Source organism: Dicentrarchus labrax, unplaced genomic scaffold (assembly GCF_905237075.1).
Source record: "Dicentrarchus labrax unplaced genomic scaffold, dlabrax2021, whole genome shotgun sequence".
Taxonomy (NCBI): Eukaryota; Metazoa; Chordata; class Actinopteri; family Moronidae; genus Dicentrarchus; species Dicentrarchus labrax.
In genome coordinates, this window is record NW_026136710.1 from 2,827,773 (window position 1) to 2,841,759 (window position 13,987).

The 13,987-nt window shown below is 38.6% G+C and overlaps 1 protein-coding gene across 1 annotated transcript in view; it reads right to left on the reverse strand.

The window, feature by feature from the left end:
- Positions 1–4,719, reverse strand: part of rph3aa (rabphilin 3A homolog (mouse), a) — a 29,578-nt gene extending 24,859 nt beyond the window's left edge. The window contains exon 1 of the mRNA XM_051411802.1: positions 4,576–4,719. The gene's annotated coding sequence lies outside the window, so the exon portion shown is untranslated. The remainder of the gene's footprint in view (positions 1–4,575) is intronic.
- Positions 4,720–13,987: the final 9,268 nt, after the last annotated feature.

The following is a 13,987-nucleotide window of genomic DNA, read 5'->3' on the forward strand; positions in this document are numbered from 1 at the left end:
AGTTTATATCTTAAATAACAGTCTCAAGTTTTCTTCAAAGAATTGAAACAAATACTGAGACACAGCCCTACTGTGTAAATGTTTTACATTTTCTTACACCCCTTAAAATCAAGACGGCTTTCCAACCCCCCTGTGAAGCTTTGGTGACCCCTAGTGGGGGTCTCAACCCAGTTTGGGAACCACTAGTCTGGAAAACGACCAGCAGGGAATTAGGAGAAAAGGCCCCAAAAGTAAAAATCAATGCAAAGCCGATTTTACGTAAACATCACACCTTTTTGAGGTTCATTTAGTAGCAGCTCTGGAGCTTTTTATTATATCTCACGATCAAAACTCATTTTAAGCTCGACTTTTAAACCAATGTTGACAAAAAAATCCTTCAAGGTGGAAGCTAGAAAGAAAGTCAGTCTTCCTTGTGTAAAATTATTAAATGTGCACTGATGCACCTTTCACACTCAACCCTAATTTCAATCAGAATAAAAAAGGCATCACTGTATCAGCGTCCTTACACCATTAATGTCTGCTGTTGGTGATCACTGGAACCCTACAAGGTTATTATAGTTAACTACAGAATTGAGTTAGTTTTACTTGAAATTTTCAACAATTTAATTTTGACTTATGAACTTATTTGGTTTTACAGTGTACATGTTACACACTGGACCTTTTAAATGGATTCTATGGAGGCTTTGTAAGGACATTTTTCTGCAAATAAAGGACCTAAATTAGCCTGTGGATGGTTCATCCACATATCGCTGGTGGTTGTCTGTGTCTGACATTTCTGCCCTGAAGCCCCCAACAGAATATGTGGGTCATTCAGGGGAGAAATCCGCACATAAAAGTGTCGTACAGGTTTTCTATTTACAGCTGTGTTTCTGTGACACACACAAACACACGTAAACACAAATCTGCCCTCCCCCCTTCATCCTTTCCTGGCTGTGAACAATTCGAGCGTGCCCACGGTATACAGCTAATCAAACACTTGGGGCCACAGTGGATTCGTGCAACACATCTGCTGTTCCTGCTGTGCTGAGAGAATTCCCGAGTGCTGAAGACGATAATGCCTCAGCTGCGGATCTGAGGAGGAGGAAAGTCAATTACTGTACATTTCAACCATCCAAATTGCTAAATGCTCTGCTGAATAAGCTCATGTGGAAGAATCCTCACTAGAAGTAATGGGAAAACAAGAAATTCATGAATTTCAATTGATTGCTTCTATGGATTAGGTCAGGAAGGACTTGACCCTTAACCCTGACACTATTATATGACCAAAGAGGCAATTTCACCCACTTAAAGAAGACATCAATACATAAATCCACTGTCTTTTAGAAGTACTCTATTACAGTCCTACATTAGTAAAAGCATGTAAGCAATTTGTACACAATAAAAAATGAAAGTATTTGGATTATTATCACACTTCATCCTTCAGTTTAAAAACATTATTATTAACATTCAAACAGTTTGTTGAAGATCTCTGTTGCTGTCGCAGTGTTTTGGAGTGGCGTTTATGTGCAGACTGCAAGAGAGGGGAACATGAAGGGGCGTAACAGCGTGAGCGTGACACTAAAGGTGATTTGTGGTGCGTTCAAGTGCAATAAATTACATGCATTCACGACGAAGCTTCAGAAACAGTGTCAAACAGCTATAAGTGATTTCTCCCTCTAAAAAACACTGAATCATTTTTCAAAATCTGAGCGGGAAGGGCCTTAATGTGTAGAGTTTGCATAGTCTCCCCCCAACCATGAAAACATGTGTTTGTATGCCCACTGCTTTTAGGATGGGAGGAAGACTAAAGCAGGTTTCTTTTTTTTTTTGTTTTTTTTTTTTACAAAACAACAGCAAAGCAAGGCAAGTCTGGCATTTGGAGATATCTTTAAACCAGACACAGCATCTCTAGGAGAAGTGCAGGAGTGAGTGGTCATAATGCTCCTGCGGAAACAGTCAGAAATCCACCAGGAATAAGAAAACACTTCCTAAGGTCTCTAGGCGTGGGGGGGGCCACTGACCAAGCTGTCGTATTTAACGAGTTGGGAATGAGAACGGGCTGAGTGAACCTACCCTTTAACAGCACTGGCTGTTTAGCTGCTAACAAACAATTAAGTCTTGAATGACAATATCTCAAAAAAGCACAGACACAAGGAGAAAAATAAAAAAAAAACCTACAGCAGGACATATTTCCCCTGAGTTCAGCAGGCAGGGGGTGTTGAGTTGGCGTGAACCGTTTCTGTTCAAGCACATTAGCCACATCAGTCAGCACCTGAGCGCTCAGCAGCCTGTATAATCCACCACCACCCACCTCACACACACTGCAGTCAATACAGCTGATCTGGGGGGGGTCAAAAGGGGCATTCAGCCAGGATTATAGGGAGCATGGGAAAGAAGAGGGGGCTCAATAAACTATCTGAGGAGCTGAGGATGATAGACCAAATAAAAAAAGTGAGTATTGCAAAAATCGATTTTTTACGCACACACTTTCTTCCTCTCCTCTCCTCATCCATCCCCCTCTCAGAGTCCACTGCTGCCAGTACACGGTAGGCAGTGAGCCGCCGGCCTCCGTCACCCTCTGTGCCGGAGGTTTCTCCAGAGCTGACCAGTGAGATGAAGACAGAACGCCTCCTCATCTCTTTTCACTGTCAACTTTGCAAAAGACAATGTGTCCAAACAGCTCTTTTGTTTAAAGGAAGTTTGATTATTTTGGGGAAAATACGCTTGTTCACTTTCTTGCTTGCTGAGTGTGTTAGATATGAAGCTACAAGCAGGAGATCACAGCAAGGGAGAAACAGCTAACCCGAAAGCTCTGTCCGAAAGTAACAAAATCCACCTTCCTGCACCTCTAAGTGTCACTAATTAACGTCTTATTTAATCCATACAAAAACTTAATTATATAAATGACAAGTGGTGGTTTTTCAGTGGCATTATGTGCAGGACAAAACCTATTTTTGCTTTTTTGCATGGAGTTAAGTGACTCACAGCTGACACTAAATATGTAGCTGGAGCCAGCAGCCGGTTATCTTAGCTTAGCATAAAGACTGCAAACTGGGGTAAACAGCTAACTTGGCTTGGTTTTTGCTAACCCTCTACTTTGTATTTTGGTACAATGGTTCAGACTTTACCTCGATCCCACACACTGACAGTCCCCCCACAGACGTATCAGAGAGTTAGCCTCTAGCTCACACAGAACCAGCCGTGAATGTGCTTCTAGTGACTGTTTGGCCTTCCAATGACTCCATAGAAGAGGACCTGCTCCCTCTGTACAAACAGCTAATTAACTCATTAAGTAACGGAAACACAACAAACCTTATTTTATTATTAATATACACTAATGAAAACATACCGATGAATATTATATTACATTTCTACCAACAGATTCACCGAAATGTTACACACTGGACCTTTAGGTGTGAGAAAACAGTTATCAACCGCTTATTTTCGGTTTCTGTACAGATTAAATAAAGGAGATATATTGTTCTAATTAGTGAGCTTTAGAGGTGCTGGTAGGCAGATTTCTTGAATCTTTGAACAGAACCAGAGTCTTTGCACTAGACTAAGCAGCTAAAGGTTCTAGCTTTATAGTTGAATCAATCGAAATGTCACACTTTTAGTTCCATAATCTACAGATTATACAAATACAAATACTTTTTTAAAATGCAGGGCTACTACTGTCTCAGGAGTGCCTGATATAAACAGCCTGCTGATGTGTTCATGTGTTATTCATGAGCATACATTAAAGTTAATTAAAGTTAAATCCACAAATGTAGTGGAGGATGAAACACTTTATCTTCACTCTGCTAAGCTTTGAGTGATATTTCTGTATGATTTTAGTCACAAATCTGCATTTACTTTAGGATGGCTGGTAAGTTGCAAACAAACTGCAGTACAAAAAATCATTTAGAAACAGTTAATTAATTACATTAATTAATGGTTCTTTATCAAAAATGTTTGTGTATTTAATGTCTTATGCTACTGTGGATATAGAATTATGTCATCCAACAAAATCCTAATATATGAGTAAACAAATACATCATCTATAAGAACTGTGTTAATAGACATAAAATATATGAATATTTAGATATTTTGTCACTTAAATGGAAGAAATATACTTTAAAAAAGAACAAATATCAGATATATTTATATATATATATCATATATATCAAAAATCTGGTATCAGTCGTCTTCCATTTAATAATTAGATATACTCAAGGTTCACCTATGTGATGAATATAAATCTTTCTAAGGTAAATTGACAGTCATGCATCATAGTATGTGACTCTAATGACGTCAGCTATCTGTGAATATGGCATTTTGAGGAAATAAACAACAAATAAATGTCAAATGTATTTGACCACCACATAAATCACTATTACTCATCCTTTTTTTTACAGTCAGAAATCATATCTTAATTATTTTTACAGGTTTTTATTATTAAAAGCTGATTTTTTAAATTGTATTTGTTGTTATTATAAGAAAACCACTGCTGATTAAAGGACATTTTAATTATACTATATTTTTCACCATACAAATAATATCAAGAGAAACGCTTTAAAATAAATGTAATCATTTTAAATAAATCTCTTGTCTTACCTGAGGCGTCCGAACAGATGTGCTGTTGTTCTTTCTTTCCAGGCAGGTTGAGAGCTGCTTCACTGTGACAGAAAGTGTAACACCAGCAGCTCCGTCTCAGCATCCAGCATCCTCTCCGGTACTCTCCTCCTCACTGCCGACCTCCTCAACACACACACTGTAGTAAAAGCCTCGCTCCGCCTCCCTCCCTCCCCCTCTTCATCTCTCTTCTCTCTCTCTCTCTCTCTCTCTCTCTCTCTCTCTCTCTCTCTCTCTCTCTCTCTCTGTCTCTTTAACTAAATGTGTCCACTCTTATCTCATCAGCAGAAGTCAACATGGTGATGCTGGCAAAGTGAACTATAAAGAAAAGAAACTGTTTGTACAGCTTAAATATAAATTCACTGTGCTGTACTCTGCCAATTGTACTCTTCTATTGGAGGAAATTAACTATGAGTATTATGGAAAGGCATAAGGGGAAAAATGAGAGGAGAAAGATTCAGTATTATTATTTCTTAATTTGCAATACTAAAATAAAGCTGAAAAGTCAAGAATAAAGTTGAATTTTCACTATTTGTGCCAAGAGGTTATTTAGTTTTTTTTATTTTAAAATAGAGTCAAACTAAAGCTGCAAACAATGATCGGACCTTCGCACTCCACATGTGCGGGGGGAGGGGGGTGGTGCTCCGGCTCCTGCTCAATTTATCTAATTGGTTTTCCTCTCCACGGAAGTCTTTAGTTAAAAGCCAACGACTTGTGTATTATGATGAGAAACCCGAGAAAATACTGCCCACTGCTCCCATGAGCTTATTGCCTACCAAGATCCCAGACCACACCCATTCCCCCAGGCCACCCCCACATTACCACAGCCTCTTTTCTGAGAGGTTAGGAACCATCAGAAAAAAACAGAGGGTTTCTAGATTGTCTGCGAGGAGTCTGGAAAAGTGAGGGAAAATGATAACTTTAAGGGATTTTGTGGACCTTTTAGCCCCGTTTGCCTGCCCATTGGCTGCATTTATTTTGTGGCATTATCTTGCTGTTGATTCCCCAAGCTGTCAAGGCTGACATACATTGGTTTGAGACTGTGACCCCACTAAGTTTCCACAAGGGACAGCTCTCCTAACTTGATCTGAAGGACCAAATGAATTCAACTTCATTCTGGAAATGCAAAATAAAATCTTCCTCATCTCATTTATTTCCCCTTTATGCGTAAAGTTGGGGCACTTATGGAGACTGACTCACTTGTGGAGCCAGCCTCAGGGGACCGTTCCATTTCCTCTCTAAACATCTCAAATGACTTCATTTAAATAACTGAGTGAGGACCAAAGAGCTGTGAACCTGTTTTCCTCTTCCACCACTGAAGTCTTCTACTCTCACCAACTAAATATCTGTTGTTGCTTTATAGGTTAAACCCACTGCTTCCCATTCAACTACTGCCTCTCTGACTGTATACATGTGCTACAGAAAGGGCTTGTATTCATGCACCATATGGGAATACTTTCTAATAGATCTATTTTTGGTCCTTTATTTTCCCTCAAGCTAAACAGCTGCACTTATTATGTGCAATGCAATACAAATCCAATAGGCCTGCTGCACTGTGCAATTAGAGACCATAATGATTATGTAATTCTATTATTCAGCAGACATAGCCAAGAGTTAACCGTAAGCCATTTTACAAGAAAGGTCACTGGAGCAACCAAGACAAACACAGTTACTGTCACACATGTGGGATATTACACTGACATGTGAAATGCATCCTCGTGTCGTGGTATTAAAGTTAACCTCAGTGTCTGTGGACATACTTTGATTTATTGAGTTGTGGTTAGAGGTTCCCAGAGGACCACTTTCAGCCTTTTAAAGGTTCAGCCAAAATTAAACAACTTCCAGTGTGTTCTAAATGTGCAGCCGTGTCCGGCCTGCTGTTGCCCTCTTGTGGCTCCTTCATTGCACTGTCTAATCATTTGCCACCGGCGTCCCCCCTCTGAGCCCGCTCTGTAATCACGCTACATTGCACACTTAATTGGCCAAACGTTTCGCCGACTGAGAGATTTGCACAAAATTAAATGTTAATTCAACCTTGAAAAAAGTGCCAAAACAAGCTCTGAGAGTGTCAGTTCATGCAACAGAACATGGGTTTGAGTTTCCTTTTAATTAAAGAAGGAAAAACTACCAACAAAATCACAAACAGGCTTCAATGTGGTCTCCTCTCTGTCTGAGAGTGTTACTGCATCTTCCCAACAAACAGGAAGAGATGCTGGGTAAAATAAAAAAGCACATTTTCATTTACAGAGTGCATTTTTAAACACATTGATAATGCTTCCACGCTAATGTTTAGCAGGTAACACGTTGAGTTTAGCGTGCTAGCATTGCTGTAATCAAAGGGTTGTAATCTACAGCTTCACCACTAGATGCCACTAAATCCGACACACTGGTCCTTTAAGTAGTAATATAATAACCATAATCATAAAAAAATACTTTTCAGTACTTTCTGATAATTTTTTGATAAAAGAATAATAATAAAAAAACAGAAGATAGAAAATAATGGACAGATTAATCAACAGAGAAAATAAGTTGCAGCGTGACACTTTAAACTTTAATCCCTGTTTAACATTAACAAACAGTAAATAAATATTTAATAAATGGTTTAAGCAGTTGTAGGCAGATTTATGTGTTTATTACGGTATTTTTTTAACAACTATAACACTATTATAATGAATTATTATACAGTAAAACACAGTTGTAATAATTTATCACATTAATAAACACTTAAAATGTCCTTATAGCTGCTTATAACTGCATTCTAGTGTGTTATAAACCATTTTATTAGTGCTTATAAATGTTTAATGAAAGTGTTAACCTGTTTTTATGCATAGAGTGAGGCTTTATATAGATAACAACCAGTTCAATCCTATTTTATGAGCTTGTGTGTGTGTGTTTCCCCACATTATATATATTATATTCAGTGCTGGGATCCAGCTGCATTTTATACACTGTAGACCACGCATGAACCAGCTCCTTAATTAAACTATAACCATTAGCTGGAGGTGTTTAATGTCTGATTCTTTGCTCACATATTTACATAATTAAGCACCAGTTGTGCAAACAACACATTAATTACATAAGCAAAAGAAGAGACCAGCGTATCCGTCGTATACCTCAGCACTGTCTGTCTGTCTGTCTGTCTCTCCGTGTTAACTTGAGCGTGATATACTGCACAGTAAGAAGGAGGTTTGATGGACGCATGGATGCCTGATGTGATGGAATCTGATTTGCAAATGAAGCAGAAGGGCTCCAGGGATGAAACTAGAGTTGTGTTTGAACAGGGGTTAGGCGAGGAGGATGGCCAAAGGGCTGCCCACGAGCAAACGCCGCACAGATATAAGCAGAGCGAGAGAGCTCATGGGGGTTAAAGTAAGCTCTCACAAGCTGGCAGTTTAAACTTAACCGATGTCCAACCAGAAGAAACCAAACACGGGGAGATACGTGGTTTTAAATAATCTTAAGCACACCTTTTCTCCCCACTGGGGCATCATCTTGGCCCAACTCCTCCATCCATCCATCCATACATCCATCCACAAACCCCATCTGTTCACCCTCCATCCCTCAGCCCTTTCCCCATCCCTTCATCCCTGCTACAGTTAATAATATCAATTCCCCTTTATCCAATATTTGCACATATAAGACATTTTAATTCCACATCCTCATTGACGTGGTCTTTGTTAGTGAACTGACACAGTTTGGTAGCGGTGCACGCACTCTTAGCCAAAGACCAGCAGGAGAGAAAACAGAGCAGGGGGGAGACAGGGAAGCATAGTTAATGACAAATGACGGATAAATGCCAAATTCATGACCATGCATGCTGAGAGCTTAAGGTCAAAGTGTAGCTTGTGTGCATGTGTGTGTGTGGCTGCCCTGCACACACACACATGCACATGTCTCTGTTCAGTAATGTCATTAATAACCCTGGGTATGAAGTCCTTCAGACAAATTGTCCAGATGCTGCTTGTTTGCTCTATATACCCGAATGTCTGAGTGTGTGTGTGTGTGTGTGTGTGTGTGTGTGTGTGTGTGTGTGTCTACTGTAGATATGTCATTACCCATCAACTTGTATCCCCAGCAGACGCACTCTGGCAAAGCGCTGAGTCTCGTGAGCGAGAGAGTGGTCGCTATCTGAGAGGGCGTGCTGTGGCGAACCTCAAACTGTCCCTAAGGACTTTGTCTGTCTCCCTCTGACATCGAGCTGGACGGACTGACAGACTCAGACAGAGAGAAATAAAGTAAGCACAAAGGGGAGAGAGGGGAAATATATGATGGGAGGAATTCAGGACAAACGGACAAAAAATGCAAGAATTAAAGCTGCATGATTTTTTGTTTTGTTTTTTGGCCACTTGGGGGCATATTTCTCTCACAGACATGGGGCCTCATGCAAGAATATATGGACACATTTACTCTTATTTTTATTTGTATCCATTACTTGTCCTTATTTTGTTAATACCCACTGAATTCTATGATTCACCAATGTTTTCTTAAATAAGAAAACATTTTACAAGTGGTTGAGAAAAAACATCTATTTCTTACAGTCCACCAACTGTTTGTCCAATGCAAAGAAACATAAGTTTTAAATTTGAGGAACATAAAAAAGGAATATATATATCATATAATCAGATTATATTATATGTGTTAGAGTGATTCTAGTGATTGGATTATTAAATTTATGGGCTAAAGAAATACTATTGCTCCATTGGTCCCTCTTAAAACTATAAAAAACACTGGATGATATTACATATGTTTTCTTCTTATCATCATGTATCATCAATATCTTTTAGATATCTTATATTTTTACTCATATTCTGAATTCATTTGTTATTTGGTATGTTTATTTTTCTATTATACATTTACAGTATTTTCTATCTATCGCTTTTATTTGGTGGCATCTCTCCAATTCTTGCCCCTGAGCCTGAGTATTTGCACATGGCACACTACCTGCCCTTATATAGTGTTTAGGGGGTGTTACTTATGCTAATAACAATTGGCTACATGCCTCCAATTTAAGATCAAGCGGGATTCGTCATTCAGCACACCTGGTAGGGCTCATCTGGTAAGAACAGATTTGGGTGGTTAGGAACGTTTGTTGCATCTGGTGCTGACTCATATTTGTTCTCTTAAAAGAAAATATAAGAGAACGTTGCTGCACGAGGCCCGATGTTACCTGACTCACAGTTGGAGCATTTATCTGGCATTAAAAAGATTAAAAACTGCATTAAAAAAATCTGGTTGTTTGATTAAAAGGGCGAAGGTACAAGTCTATTCACATAAAAACTAACAGGAAAACGTTAATTACGATTCCCAAGATGCATTTCCGTAAGAAATATCCAATCATAGAGCTTCAAATTCTGTACGTGGATGGAAGAAAACATTTTTTGCTTGTTTTTTCCTGTTTGTTATCTATTTTTGTATTGTTTTTTTTCCATCTTTACTGTATGAAATTTTATTTTACATACTGTAAGGCGTTTTATAAAATGTCAACATTGTAGACTAAAGGGACACTATATAAGAGACAATAAACATTTACACAGAGACAATAAAGTATATATACAGCAGAGTAAAACAAACAATAAAATACATGAATAAATAAAGTCTGCTGCTTAGGTCAGTTCTGTGTCAAGGCCACACCTGTGTTTTCCTGTGTTTTCCTGTGTTTTTCCCTCCCCCATGTGTCTCCTGTCTGTCTGTGTGCTGTGGGTGTGGCATCACCTCCTGGCTCCCAGTGCTGCTCCTCTGCACACACCAGTCCGGAATCAGCTCATCACCACTCCCGGTTGACTCACCTGCCCGGCATCTGTGATCTCTCCCCTTCTTAAAACATACTTTTATCAGAGAGCCTATCCTGGTTTAATGACTTGTTGTTGTATTTTATTTTTTGGTTTTAAGGTAGACTTTATTGTTCCCACACTGGGGAAATTCACTTGTTACAGCAGCTCCAGATGTGTAACACAGCAGATGTGAAAACAAAGAAAATACACATTACATAACAAAAAAGAAAAAATACAAGATATCAAAAAATAAACTATATACAGTATAAATTATACAGATGTGATTCAAAGTTAAATTATAATATTGCACAGGTTACAGAAGGGGGTAATGGCCTATTGAAGAAATAAATAATAAATAAATAATTACACCGGACAAAAAACATTATATTATACAGAAATGATTTCACAGGGCTATCCACAGGCTATTAAAAGTTCTCTTTATATATATATTATCATTATGCTCTATAACTTTTGCTTGATTCACTGTAAAAGAATGAATGAATGAAAGATAAGTTCATTTAACTTTTACTAGGAATTTTGTTTTCACAGTAGAAATAAAAATTACAAAATAAGTCATTCTCACTTAAAATTACTAAAGCTGCTGAAAATCTAAAATAATTGAGTTAAAGTTTTTGAGTTATATGAACTTATCTGGTTTTACAGTGTTCCTTATATAAAGTTATACCCCTAGCTCACATCGAGAAACTTTCATAACTTTACCATCTTTTTGTATCTGTGTCTTCCATTTGGGTCCAACACAAAAATTCAACTGCAAAGTGTTTCGCTCTGATTTGTACCTCCGATTGTCTTCTTCTAAAAATGATTAATGTTACAAGTTATGTATTCAATAAGGTTATAGATGCATGGTGTTAGGTTGAGGATGTAGGTTGGACTCTCATGCACTGTGCAGTGTATGTAAGTAGGTCGTAACCATTATTGCCACCCTATAAATGCAGGTAATCACTGTCTCCCCTGTGCTGCACTCTATATATATGAGTCATCTAATTAGCAGTGATGGGAGGAGGAGGAGGCTCATAAGTGGAGGTCCAGCAGCAGCATCACCAAACTCCCATCCACCACTCAGCTCTGAAGCCCCCCCCCCCCAGGAGAGATATTCTCATGGGTGGTGAGGGTTGCAGCTACATGGACGGCTGTGGCTCAGGTGCTATCTAGTAATTGGAGGTTTTCTGGTTGGATTCCCGGCCTCCCCGAGTCCAGTTTAAATGTTCTCGGGCGAGATGCTGAACTCCAAATTGTTCCCAATGGCAGTGAGTGTGTGTGTGAGCTCAATACCATCATGATCAGCTTGTAAGAGGTCGGTACAGAAAAACACATGATTAATGGGTAATTAATACGTTTTATGTAGTTCCTTCTGCTTTAATCTATATTTTTGAGATGAGCGAAGAGACAAATGACCATGTCCCCTCAGCTCTACAAGGAATTTTTGCTTATTTTAGCTCATTGTTTTGGTTTTATGGCCCCTGAAACTTCACTGTTTGGTTCACTCTTACCAACCTTGTTACGGTTTGGAACATCTTTCAGCTAAAGAGGGAACTATTTTCTCCTTCAACTGGTGGAGACTGAAAGCAGAGCTAAAAGGAGAATGGGTATTGGAGTTCCTTTCTTCAGCTGGTCAGAAACATGAATCTGTAACTGTTAACAGGTGCCTGGTAGCTCACCTGGTGGAGCCCCATGTGCCGGTGTCTGGTGCCTGTCAACCTCTTTCTCTCTTTCAGCAGTCACTATCCATTAAAGGCAATAAAGAAGCAATAATATGTCAATGAAATAAAAACAAATAATGCCTACAAAGCTGTCTCATTCCAGACATAAAGATCAATTTAAAAAGATACAAATGGAGTGAAAAACAAACATGGAGTAAATACATTTTAACAAATGTTTTAGCAAATGTATTCAGCCCTCCACTCATCACCATTGTTTCCAATAATCAACCTTTCAGAAGCTCGAACAGAAAACCTTTTCAGCAATTTAAAAGAGGTAGAAATAAGATGTCTGTGCGTGAAATGAATGAAACCACAGTGTGAGCCTGTTCTCGTCTGGTGGTGGCAGCGTGCTCTCAAACTCTCCCTCAGGGAACCGAGACGCCCGGCAGCAAGGAGAGCAGGAGGCCTTTTAATGGAGCAGGATGGAGCTCGTGTACCTCTGTCAGGATGGAGTGAACGTTTCAGCAAATACGACAAAAAGTTAAATCCATAACAGTTACCTTCTGCAGCTTTAAGGAACCTTTAATAATAAAGTATTTAGACACTCAAAATAGCACTTTTCAAATAATATGCATAATACACCAATATGACTCAAGTGTCTTTGGACCTTGTGGGAAATGTGTGGCCTGATTCCAACAATATGAAGAAGCTGAAGCAGAAATGATGGAAAGAAATGTTCTCTGTTGTTGTCAGTTTAATCCGTGGCGTGTCTCCTGTTCTCTCTCTCTTCTTGCTAAATGTCGTTATCCTCATTAGGCGCTGAGCTCGTGTCAGATTCATTGTGCCTCGTCCCGTGAGACAAACGGGATTAGGATAAACTAATACTGATCCCTGTTCAGTGCTCAGAGGTCTGTAGATGAGGTTTAATGCAATTAACAAACACACAAAAAAAGTTAATTACATAACAAAGAAAATAAAATTGTGTAATTGTTAATTATAAGTTGCTTTTGTTAAAGGGTCAGTTCACCCAAATTATAAAAAGACACATTTTGCCTCAACAGCTTTCATTTGGCCAGTTTTTTTATTTTGTCTGAACTTTAAACTCATTTTACTCCCACAATTTCCACCTTGTGCATAATTTCAGCATCAAAATGGAGACAAACTTGTCGTTTCTCTCACAATGTCACATTTTAACCAACATGAGTTTTTGAATAGGCCTTCAAAGCAACAGGAGAGCCATTCAACCATTATTAACTTATATCGACACTTCAAGTGCTTTCAGTGATTACACTTTCAGTAACACTGAACACTTCTTCCATTAGTCACAAGTCAACGGACACTTGAACTGATTTATTCTTCATTTAACACTTCAAATAGTTTAATTTAACATTTAAACTGACATTTCAACTGTTGTCAGGGTTTATACACTAACTAACATTTACACAGCTGACAGTTAACACTTGAATTATCTCTAGTGCTTCCACTTAGACATTTCAACTACAAGTATATTGATTTCTTGATTTCAACTGTTTTAATCTCTTACTCTTCCAGCTCAGTTTATCACTGAGAACACCTTTCTCCTTTCACTTTTATTGACACTTCAGCTGCATTCAGTGTTAACACCTTTGTGAAAGGTCAACTCGCTTCTTTTCTCGAATTACTTACACTACTCTTACTTTACTTTCTCTTCATCGTCATTAAATGTAAAGGAACTTAAACTGAAATTTCAACTGGCTTCATCTCTTTTCACCACTTACACTCCTTTCAGTGCTTCCATTTTAACCACCAGTTCAGCTTTTCACTAAATCTTTCACTATATATTTAGTGTCTTTCAGTGTTTGAGCTACTCTTGCCTTTTATAATTTTCATTTAAAAGGACCAGTGCGTAGGATTTAGTGGTATCTAGCGGTGAAGTTGACCCTTTCAACATAAAAGCCCTCTTCAGAGCACTTTATCTTCAAT